Consider the following 12,388-nt stretch of genomic DNA (forward strand, 5'->3'; position numbering starts at 1 on the left):
CAGTGCTGGGGACTGCTGGGCTTGCCTGCCTCCCATCATGGCTTTCTGTTTTAGTTTGTCTACTTGTTTGTATCTGTATATTTTGGTATTAAATCTCTTTTAGTTAATTTAGTGTCTTTGTGTTTAGTTTGTGGTCATTGTTGGGTCCATTGTTATGCTCCTCCGGGCCAACGAAGTACTGGGGCGTAACACTCTGTGTTGCATTTCTGTTTTGTAAAGATATAGGCCTTATTATTATTTATCTATTTATTTATTATCAGTCAATTATTTCAAAGATCATGTTACAATGACAGAAAAAGTTATTCACGCTTTCATATCATCACTGGACTATTGTAATCCCCTCTTCACCTGCCTAAACTTTCACTCAGTTTCACAACTACAGTTTATCCAAAATTCAGCAGCTAGATTACTAACAAAATCAAGAAGGTCCAGTCACCACACCCATTTTAGCATCACTGCACTGGTTACCCATTTATTTTAAAATGTGATTAATTACTTACAATGCAGTCCATGATCTCACCCCAGAAGATATCGAGCAACTTTTAACTTGGTAGCTACTCTCTAGCCAGACCCTTGAGATCAGAGGAGCAAAACCTTTTAACAGTTCCTCACACCAGATTAAAGACAAAAAAAACTAGCTTTTTTAGTGATAGCACCCCGATTATGGAACAGCTTCCCCTCTGCATAAGGTCAGCAGACTCCATCACAACTTTTAAGAGCCTTCTTAAAACACACTTTTACAATATGGCCTACAGTTACAGTAAGTATTGGTTTTAGTATCATGTATGGTTTGCTCTGAACTGTGTTTTATATGTAACTACATTATGTAATATTTGTTTTATTATGTCTTATAGGGGAGGGAGAGCTTACATTGGATTCGAACTGGGGCCGCCTGCAGTGAGGACAGTAGCCTCAACATGGGGCGGCCGCTCTACCCACTGCGCCACGCACCGCCCCCTGGAAAGCACTTTTTTTTTTACCAATGCCAATATCATCAGTGTCTGTCGATTGCATGCATACAGGCTTTTCTTGACGTTTTTATTTTGAACATAATTGTGAAAACTAAAAAATTTGGAGAAAATAATCTAAATAACCCAAAATTTGGCAACCCCTCTAGTACCTCAGAGGACCCCCTCGGGGTCACGGACCACCTGATGAAGACCTCTGGTCTAGATTCTTAAAATGACAGAAATTTCATACTACTTGCGTGCACTCATGAATGAATTAATGAATTAATTTATTTCAAACATGTCTAAAATAGAAAAAATACAAAAAAAAGTACAGGGATGACTCTAAAAAAAACTTTTAGAAGTGTACAACAATAAATGAGCAAATAATAATATGATGTGCCCAAGACAAACTCAAGACAGTATTAGATCAACTTTACACATGATTGATTTAAAGTACATTTTGACAGAGCATAGGTCAGAGTAAAGGTTGCGTCATTTGGTTATTTCTATACAGAGTTTTGGATATATTTAGATTTTATGGGGTAAATAAACCAAAAGACTTGACAAAAACGCACCCGACCAGCTCCGTTCCCCTGACAAGACATCAGAGAACATGTAAGGAGATGGGACCTGACACCTTATTCAGTAAAAAGAAATCACTCAAGATGTTGTGGAATCAATTCATATCATCTATTGTTGTTTACTCCGTATAAATATATGTTAACCTGACTCACTATACCATGGATCAACAGCCTTTGACTACACTGAAATGAGTTTTACACTAAATTCCCTAAATGTATGTGTGTTTATGTAAATGTCCAGCTCATATATGAGCCCAGGAACGTACACAACTGTACAAGATGTCTTATTACTGTAGTGCAAATCAGGCATGATATGCCTTTCATCTTGTTGTTTTTTTAGCTGGAGGTTGAAGATCGTGGCGCCAGCTTCAGTTGGATTGGTCGTTTTGGTGAAATGAGACCCTGGATGTCCAGCTCTAAGGGGATCTGGCAGGAAATTACAAGAGAAAAAAAGGTGTGAACAAAATCATCAATGGAAAACAATAACATGCAGTGAGTAAATATGAACATGTGTGGTCTCACCTCGGTCTCCTTGCACACAGCGAAGCTGTACCTCTGGAGGATCTCCACTATTGCAAGTTTCATCATCACCAGAGCAAATCGCATCCCGATGCAGTTCCTGGGTCCTGCTCCGAACGGCATGTATGTGTAGGGGTCAATGTTGTCCTTGTTTTCTTTGCTGAATCTGAGGATAAACACACACACACACACATATGAATATATGATCTGTAGAGCTCAGGTCCTTTTTCTGGGTGTTTTTACCAACAAAACTTAAAGGTAGGGTTGGAGATTCTGGAAAAACGGTTCTAGCGGGCTGCATTTTGAAAATACACAAGACAAAAGTCCCAGCCCTTTTCCTCAGACTTCTCTCTGAAGCCTTGCCTTCACCTTTCCGCGGACGTGGGTGAATACACCCAACATGCATTGTCAGAGCTACACTGCCACCCATCAGACTGGAGCGTGGCTTTTCCACGGACGTAGGTGAAAAGGAGAAGGGAGAGGGGGAGAGGGACGGCAGCTTGACTGGGCGTAGGTAGACAGAACTAGACATTAAGGAATCTGCTTGGTTTTCCCTTTTCGGAGCGAAAAGCATGGATTGGTCATAGTTTTGTCTGTCCTGCAGCTGGAGTCTGATCGTTTTTGTTCCTTTTTCTGATAATGTATTGATTACTCTCAGGATAGAAGGACCATTTCACCCAGTATAACAAAAATACCTCTCAGGTTTGAACTCCTCTGGTTCGGGCCACAGTTCGGGGTCCCGGTGCAGAGGCCACATGGGAACCATGACAACCATATCTTTTGGAATCACGAGGCCATTTATCTCCACAGACGCCTTGGCCACACGCTCCAGACGTGGGGCAATGGGGTAAAGTCGGAGGGACTCGTTGATGACGCTGTCTAAATACTCCATCTGCATCAGTGCCTGGTACTCAACAGGAGCCTAGACGAAAACACAGACACATGATTTATGATGAATACCATAAAAAACATAAACCACTCCTGTCTGAAGAAAATACTGAATATGTCACTTCTCACTCCCACAAACCTTGTTTGGGAAGGTGGAGTCAATCTCCTCCTGCAGCCGTTTCATGACATGAGGGTTTCTCGCCAGATTGTAAGCCGTGAAAGACATAGAGCTGCTGCTTGTTTCATACCCAGCAAAGATGAAAATCATGGCTTGAGAAAGGATTTCATGATCACTCAAACCTGAGGAGAGAATAAGGAGTTGAGTTGGGTGAATTCCAATTCATCCCATAGCCCTAGCCCTAGCCCTTGGCCCTAACCCTTCGTTTTGTGCGTTCACGTGAAGTGGTAGTAAACCTTTAAAAACCTGCGGGTAAATTAATTGGCCGGCTGACAAGCTCTCCGGACGGAGTGGTATATCCGTGACGAGCCGTTGATCTGCTCCACAGGCAACCGGCAGCTGTTTTATTTCTCGCTGTAGCGCTGTTATTACGTCACTTTGTTAAGTTTTAATATTTTTTCATGCAAGACTGCTTAGATCCCCAATGTGAGGTCGGTTTATCCAAATGACGGCTGTTTAGAAGTTTGCTCCAATATTTTTTGGAGAAGTGAAGCTCCACGGTGGAGCCTCCACCTGTGGAGCAGATCAACGGCTCGTCTCGGAGACACCACCCGTCCGGAGAGCTTGTCAGCCGGCCAACCTCTGTCGTCATCCCGGGAGAAAAGACAACCGCTAATTAACTTACCTGTAGGTTTTTAAAGGTTTACCGCTGGGTAGTTACATTCTTTTTAGGAGATAAATGCTGGTCTCATTGATGAAATGTAACAGTTGTGGCAGTCGCAGTAGTTTGTTTGAATTAAAAGTGAAGGTTCATGTGTGTATTGGACAGAGGAGCAGCGCTGTCTGGGCTGGGGGCTCTGTAGCCTACATACATAACCACATTTACATAAATAAATACATGTTTTACAGATCAGTCTGCATTACATTTTATTTTATTTAGTAGTTAAGCAACATGGTATTTGACAAATAAACGAGGTATTTCGTATGCAAAAACTGTTCATGTCTGCTTTATTCTGTGAAAGCCAGGCAAGGACTACTGAGTGACAGTAAGTGATTTGTTGAAGGGGTTGATCCCAATTCATGGAGAGGGGTGGACTATCAACCCGCATACCGCCCTTGTAGCTCCCATTTCAAAGGGAAAGGGTGAAGGACGAGGGGTAGGGGTAGGGTTAAAAATTAGAATTGGAAATGGGCCAGTAGTTACAGCACGTGTGCGAGGGGGGGGATGGTGTGCGAGGTAAACACACAGGCAGAATGGGTCGTGGCTGTGGATGTGTTTTACACCTTTATCCGGTTCTGCTGCTCCGTTTTTTCTGGGAGTCAATCATCCACTGAAGGAAAATCCACACAGAAAGGTTAGGACTTCTGAAAGCAGACATGTAGAAGAAAATGATGATTATTTTTCTGAATACACACTGGAGCACTGTACATACTGAACAAACAAACAACCATACCGTTGACTTGCTGGTCTCTCCGTTAGTCTTGAATCTTCTTGCAGTGAAAGCGTAAAAGAAGTCCGTGACAGCGGCTGGTAAAAACGAAAACGTCAAACTTTTCAAGTATAGGACCCATGAAAGGCAGAAGGCTTGAAGAAGAAAAAAAAAAGAGATAAAAAGAAAAATGTGTTAATGGAGGAAACAAGAACACCAGGAAAAGACAGGTGACTGTAGACAAGCAGGTTTATTCTAACACAAATGTATTTGGTTGTCCAGTCACATTTAAAATGAGAAAGTTAACTGTACCAACATTGAGGAGGAGAGGGTTGAGAAGGTGTCGAACTTCAGCATCTTCTTGATGTTACGGACGAAGGTATTCTGAGGGTTTGTTGAGTGAGTCTATGTCGACACGGAATGCTGTGCTGGTTACCACATCCATTTCTATAAGGGGTCCAAAGAACCTTAAAAAAACACACCTCCAGTTGTTGTAATGCATTTCTGGGATCATTTAAAATGAATGAAGTATCAAGGGTTGTTGAGTCTTCTTACTCCTTCATCTCTAAGGTGCTCGTCCTTCTCTGTTCTTCTTGTCCATAAGCTGCTGATGAGGGTTAGCAGAGTGCCGCTTCATTATGTCCAAACATCTGAGGTGCAGACCGACACAGATGGAGAGAGAAAACAGTCACATATACACTGAAGTTACCACATTTATCCTAAGTCGATTTTTTTAAGTCGATTTAATTAAGTTAATTGCGATGTTTCTAATTAATTTTTTTTCTTTTACCAATAATTGCAATATGCAGTTTTAAAAATAGATTTTATTTCAGATTAAGTTCCTAATCCTTTGTGTTATGCAACAAATTAGGCAATAAACTCGTTTTATGTTACGACCAACACAAATATTTGAATAAACTAAACAAAAAACTGGGCTTATCCAGTAGGCCACTATGATGATATCAGATCATGTTTGATACTAATGACATCTTTTTAATTGTAACAACCGTTAAGAGTATTTCATTACTTAAACAACTTGACATAACTACTGACAAATATGCCTTTCCTAAACATTAATAATAAAACTCAGTAACAAATCAGGCAAGCCAGCTTACATGTTCTTCTCTGTGTGATCGTCTGGGAAGTACGGTCTTAAGAAAGAGGTTCATATTAATGAAATACTGTACTTTTTGACCACATGTCCCAACTGTAGTAAATGTCAGCTTTTTTCAGTCCAGTATAGCTAGACCAGAACTAAAATGCAGGAGGACACGTCATTTTTTGATCTGTTTTTCAGATGAAGGTATACTTCAAAGAGCTCTTTAAAAGGTAATAGCGGTACAACTTTTTCCCCATCAAAACGATTAATTCTTCAAAAAATAATACAATCCAGAGAACGTCTAAAGAATAAGTATTAATTTTACTGTTTTTTTTTTTTTTTATAGATATAGCCTAATTGTTACATAAATTTTGATGGGTCCAAAATATATAAATATTTTACCCATCTGGATACGTTGGCAACATCGGCATGAAATTATCCTCTGTGCCAACCAGCATTAGTGCATTGATGTCTCGTGAGGCGGATGCTCCAGAGGGCCAAATCGTGATAGCTCTTGTGTTGAAATGGCAATCGGGCTAATGCGAACTAACTCAGCCGGTACTAGTAAACGATTCCGGTGCAGGGCGTGATGGCCGCGGGTTTGTCGGGTTCGTCTGCAGGTGAGTTATGGTGAAATGATTCAGATGTGTTTTTCAGTACGCTGTCAACACCGGAGCTGCTATTGCTCGTTAAATACAGTTAGCGTTAGCTTTAGCTACTAGCTGCTACCCTATAGGCTAATCTGGCAACTAGTAAGGTTACAATTGAAGGTTGGAGGCGAGAGCGGGCAAGTGTGAGTGCGGCACCTACTGGCTGGGAGGAATTAAACTTGTAGCCAACACCTTTAAGTCAGTGACACCTGTTGGTGGCTATTTGACACAATTCTAGTTGTTCGGTTTTTAGCGATGCAGCAATCATATACGGCTTTGTGGTGTTATTAATTGTTTCTGGCAGAGCTGGTTGCATAGGGGAGAAGGGTGGGTGCAATAATTCTAGGGGCCCACAGCCCTGTAGGTCCTATAAAACCTCCCCAGAGCCGTATGCCTAAATTAGTTCTGCTTTTACAACCCAAGACTATACTGCATGTGTCAGGCAACATCTCAATAAAATAGAGTAAAAGAAAAAATAAATACAAAAGTTATAATACATAGTCTAAGCAAAAAGTGGTGATAAAAAAGTCAAGGGGCAGGGGCCCGATGCAGTATTCAGTCAGTGGGCACAGAATTCCTAGAAACGGCCCTACGAGTGCTGTTGCCAGGTTGTTAGTGTTGCAGGTTCCATGCTCCGAAGTGCTGCTCCTCTTACTAAAGTTTTCTGTAGTGCTACATTTCGGCCAACCTGAGGCCAATGTAACAACAGGTGAAAGTGCAAAATGTTTGCCGCCCTCTTTTCACTGACAGCTCCAGTCCCTTTCCTTGCCCACTGGAAGCATAATGGGCAGCCTGTGACCAAACTATGTTGAATACAAAACAAGAACCAAATAGGAGGCCAAGAGCAGGAGTGACTCTTGACTCAACTTCTTTTCAGTCTTCATTCCTTCCCTGATGTGAAGGAGTGGAGAGAGGACACTGCGAATCCCTCCTTCCATTGGTCGTCCTTCTCAGCGATGGACACCGGCGTCGGACAGTTAGTCCGTACAGCCGGAAGTTCTGCAACAGAGTTAGAAAACAGAAACTACTGACGAGAGTTCAAAGGACATAGATCATGATGAGTGACATGAACATGTTTGTAGTGGTGCATACTCTGCGGTTGGTGACCAGGAGAGTAACACTCCCTTTATCTAGAACCGTTTTTATCATGGCAGGGTCTGTAATATGTCCCAGCACAGGCTGACGGCCTCCAAAAATTAGCGGAGATTTGATAAGAACAGAGAAGAATGTGAACATGACGACATAACAACCAGTTAAAAAGTTTTGACAATTGTCTACAAACTTAACACTGACAGACTAGCACCTCCAACATTATGAACAAAGACTATCATCTATACATAAACACTTTGTAGAGATAATACTCACATCCACAATACATAAATGCAGACTTACCCCCATGTTGTCCCATATTTATTGAAGCACTCTAAGTCAAAGTTCTTGGAATTCCCCCTAGGAAGAGAACGATCATTTAAAGAGATAAAAATACAATTTATATTCAAATGTGTGACTCACTATCAGTACTGGTCTAAACTCCAGCTCTGAATCCATTACACAGTAAATTGTCTACAACACTTATTGTTTGCTTCGAGAACGAAACTCTACAACCACACTTCCTTTGGCATACGTATGTTGGTAAATTTTATCAACTAACCTTTCTATAAGCCAGCATGGTGCCGAAAAAAGGGACTGGTTTAGGACCAGGGATCCCCATTCTTTTAAATGTGCCATAAGGCCAGTAGGCATATCTGTGAAGAGACAAACATACAGCAGAGGAGATTGTCATTATGTCGGTTACAAGCGAAGATATATATATAAATATATATATATTATATATATCCTGTAATAATACTTGGACACTTACTCAATAATCAATGTGATGAGAGCCGAACAGGAGAGTCCAGGTCTCCGCGGTGAGAAGATAGAAAAAGTAGCTCATCTTTTTGTGTCTCCTCTCTTGCCTCCCAATAGTAGCACAAGTTTTGTCTGAAAAAAGGCCCGTCTAAATCAGGGCTAGCAGCCTTTAAGTCTAACTGGACTGACCTGTTGCAGAAGAGCTGTCCAATGGCAGCCAGGGATACTAGGTGAATGATTAACAGAGAGAGAGAGGCCAGCATCTATAGAAAATTATTTTTTATCTGCTTCGTCTTTATATGGCCTCAATTATTATACAACTGCTTGTGTTAAGAGAGATTAAATGTTTAAAAAAGTGGTGCACAAAGTTCATGATAATGTGTTTATAGTCCTGTCCGTCGAGTTGACAGTAGGCTAACAAATTTCAAAGTGGAGGTTAATTTCCTCTTGGGCCCACGCCAAAATTTTGTGGAATAAAGTGGAAAAAAATAGAAAGAAATCATTTTAAAAAGTGGAATGACACTGCCAATGAGTGTTATCATAAATGTCATGTTTGTAGACTAATTATATTTTCCACGTGACTACAACACCCAAGGGCATGTCCAGGCGTGTGCTCACAATGCGTGGGTGGCAGAAACTCATAGACCCAGGCCAACTAACCATTCGATCATTTTAATATGGCCTTCTTGGCTCACCGGGTGCTCCAGGGATTAACAAGAGGTGTCCTTTTGTTTGTTCATTTCAATCATAGATTCTTTTTAAAAAAATCTAGGTATTAATTGTCCTATAAATTTGTTTTACCCTGCTAACTATTGAAACATATTTTTCAATATTAGCCAAGCATGAAAGAATATTTTTGATAACTCTAAAGTGGACCAAATCGTTTCTGAAGCTTAACAGTGGTTGACAGTGTTTGTTCTTTTAGAACCCTTAGTCACTAAATTTAAACAACATTTCAGAATGCCTTAATTACATTTTTTCAAAGACCATTTCGCAACGTATTCTGAACACGCCCAACATAATTACTTTTCCTAGAGGTCTGGCACTGTACAATAAAAGGGTAGCAACTCTGTGCTTCCTGTTCTCTCTCTGGTCATCAGCTCCACAATTAAATCTGTATGAGATTGTATTGGTGATTTATTATCAACAAGGGAGCACTTTTGATTGTTTAGTTTTGTCATGTGAATGAAACTCAGCTGAAGAAGGCCAGTATGCTAACTGGCCTCAACCTACATTTTTTAGCAAAATTAATAAACATTTCCATTGTAAATAGTCTTGCGCACCATAATCCTCTGGGAAATTGAATAATATTAAAAATCCATGTAAATAATAATTTTAGGTTTTAATAAATATTGTATCAGCAGTGGTGGAAAGCAATAATAACTAGAAAAAACATTTCCAAGAATGGAAATGGTGTGAATGCTGGAAGCAATGCTGAATGAGCTGAAGAAATTGTTGAAAGAAAGAAAGATTGAAACAAGAGAGAAAAAAGAAAAGGACAGAAAGAAAGAAAGAAAGAAAGAAAGAAAGAAAGAAATGGAGTAAAAACAAAGGAAGAGAAAAGGAGTAGAAAGAAAGAAAGAATCAAACAAACAAATAAGTAAAAAGACAGAAATGGAGTGAAAGAAAGAAAGAAAGAAAGAAAGAAAGAAATGGAGTAAAAACAAAGGAAGAGAAAAGGAATAGAAAGAAAGAAAGTAAACAGATCAAACAAACTAAGCAGTAAAAAGACAGAGAATGGAGTAGAAGAAAGAAAGAAAGAAAGAAAGAAGAAAAAAGAGAGAGGGGGATGATAGATAGAAAGAGGTAGATGGATGGATGGATGGATGGATGGATGGGATGGATGGATTAGAGAGGGAAGGATATAAAAAGTTTACGTACAATACAAATGAAGGAGTAGAAGAAAGAAAGAAAGAAAGAAAGAAAGAAAGAAAGAAAGAAAGAAAGAAAGAAAGAAAGAAAAAAGGAGACAGAGGGGTTTAAAAAATAGGAGGGGGTATAGAGATAGAGATAGATAGATAGATAGATAGATAGATAGATAGATAGATAGATAGATAGATAGATAGATTAGATAGATAGATAAGATAGATAGATAGATAGATAGATAGATAGATAGGACACATTGTTATAGAGCTGCATCCTATGTCCTAGGCTCCACCTGTAATTGTACTACTATTATTAAGAGTTGGAAAGACTAATCGTCTGAACTTAAATTCCATGAGAAAAATATAAATTTGGTTGGAGATGTTTACATCAAAAGTATAAAATAATTGAGAGCCTGATGAATTTGAGCTGAAAACATGTGTGAGGTGTGTGTGTGTGTGGGTTTGAGTCTGAAGGTCTCTCTGTCTGCGTGTACATGTGCAGAAAGTAAAACTCGTTAAACGGATAGTTCACTCCCTAGAATGATATTTCGCTCATTAATCTACTCACTTCTCTCATGTTGACTTAAGGCTGTAAGACTTTTCTCAGAGTCCACCGTCCCTGTCTCTGAGTTACCGGGGTCTTGGCGTAGCAAGTGCATGTCCATATAACGGTTGCAAAGGGACACAAGAGCTCTTTCGTAAAAAAAACACACACAAAAAAACATCCAAATACCTCCATGATGCTCGTATGTAATGTCCGTCTTGTGCTGAAGCCCCAAATTGCGTAATTGTCCCGAAAAAAATTAAATAAGTCTATATTTTAAGCTTGTTTGTAGCGGAAGCTTCTCGAAGCTCCTCTTCCTGGTCCGTCCAAATCTCGCGTGATTTGCGCCGGCGTCAGTGCGGTTACTGCGAATCACGCAAGATTTGGACGGACCAGGATGTTTTTTTGTGTGTGTTTTTTTACGAAGAGCCCTGGTGTCCCTTTGCAACCATTATATGGACATGCACTGCTACGCCAAGACCCCCTGTAACTCAGAGAAGGGACGGTGGACTCTGAGAATTCTTCCAGCCCTTAGTCAACATGAGGGTGAGTAGATAATGAGCGAAATATCATTCTAGGGTGAACTATCCCTTTAAGCGCCACAAAACTCCTCTCTCCCTAATGATCTGATTGATTACACCTGTGTGGCAGCCTGCCCTCAGAAGTTACCATGGCGACTACCATGCTTACATTTTACTGTGTGGAACAGTGTTGTGTTTGTGTGTTTATCTGTTTGTGTATGCGTGCATGTGTGACTGTGTGTGAGTGTCTGTGTGTGTCTGTCTGTGTGAGTGTGATGCCTGTGTTTGTGCGTGGACATTCTCTGTCAGTCTGGTTTATCATGTGTGTGTGTGGGGCTGTGTTTAAAAACATCTTAACGAGCGGCCAGGCTGCACCCTGCACTGTTCTATTTATAGACTTTGATAACGAGCTGGCCCCTACAGCTGGACCAACTGCACACAGAGCAGAGCAGAGCAGAGAGATTTGAGCTCTGAGCAGCTTCCCAAAACAGCCCATAAAAAGAGAACCGTACCTCTAATCAGAATGTGGCCATCTGACCATCTGGGCAAGCAGACCTTCCTGAGTGAGGCAATGTGCATTAAATGTTTGTAGGGCAAAAACTTTTCTCAGGGTCGCAAGGTAGAAAAGGGGGGCATTTCTGCTTTTCTAAAAAAATCAGCTCCTACTTTTCTATTGAAGTGGATGAGCCACTGGAGCGGGTCTAGCTGGACAATTAGGCTCACTGAGACAATTCTGTAAGTCTGTCTGCTGTTTTGAACACATTAAATGAGACACAACAAGTGTGGCTACAAACCGGTGAGGAAATCATGTGTCTAGAGTTTAATTTGTGGCCGTGCTGGCAATTTATCCAGAAAAAATCCTGAATGTTTTTTCGATCCCTCTCACTCTAACGATGATGTCACTCACTCTGACCCAACCCCATACACACTCATTGAAAAGTGTGAAATTTGTCAGAAATCCTCATGTGCTTTTAAAGGATTTATCTCAAAAACGGTACAAGCTATGAAAAAGTTGTAAATACAGGATGAATACATTAGAAGTTTGTCTACAGCTCAGAATTTGAATGAAGTCTCTAGCTGAAAGTATGTGGACGCTTTAAAGGCTGAAAGAAGTAAGAAGATTTGAAGAGTTTCAAGACTGTTCCAATGCATTCTCTATGGGGAAAAAAAAATCAGAAATAGTTGAATATTGCAAAAAGTATGAATAGTTGAAAAGAGAAAAGACATAGCACACCTGTCCCGAAAAGGCTGAACAATTTGATATTTGAATTGTTGAAATAGCACAAAGTATGAAGGACTAGTTACATGACGAAGAAAGGCAGAAAATGGCCGAACCGAATAACAATAGTGTGAATGCTTCCAGCATTCACAC

At 40.3% G+C, this 12,388-nt stretch overlaps 1 pseudogene across 1 annotated transcript; it reads right to left on the reverse strand.

Moving 5' to 3' along the window:
* Positions 1 to 1,278: 1,278 nt before the first annotated feature.
* LOC146960722 (cytochrome P450 3A40-like) lies at positions 1,279 to 8,171 on the reverse strand (annotated as a pseudogene). The gene is made up of 14 exons (XR_015035382.1): positions 8,097 to 8,171; positions 7,887 to 7,980; positions 7,628 to 7,671; positions 7,328 to 7,433; positions 7,120 to 7,234; positions 5,042 to 5,136; positions 4,794 to 4,953; positions 4,518 to 4,641; positions 4,354 to 4,421; positions 3,316 to 3,327; positions 3,078 to 3,238; positions 2,746 to 2,972; positions 2,054 to 2,216; positions 1,279 to 1,957 (listed from the first exon to the last, which is right to left on the reverse strand). The product of XR_015035382.1 is annotated as a cytochrome P450 3A40-like (transcript).
* Positions 8,172 to 12,388: the final 4,217 nt, after the last annotated feature.

Source organism: Trachurus japonicus, unplaced genomic scaffold (genome assembly GCF_045865225.1).
Source record: "Trachurus japonicus isolate A0001 unplaced genomic scaffold, Traja_1.0 AP030074.1".
Lineage (NCBI taxonomy): Eukaryota > Metazoa > Chordata > Actinopteri > Carangiformes > Carangidae > Trachurus > Trachurus japonicus.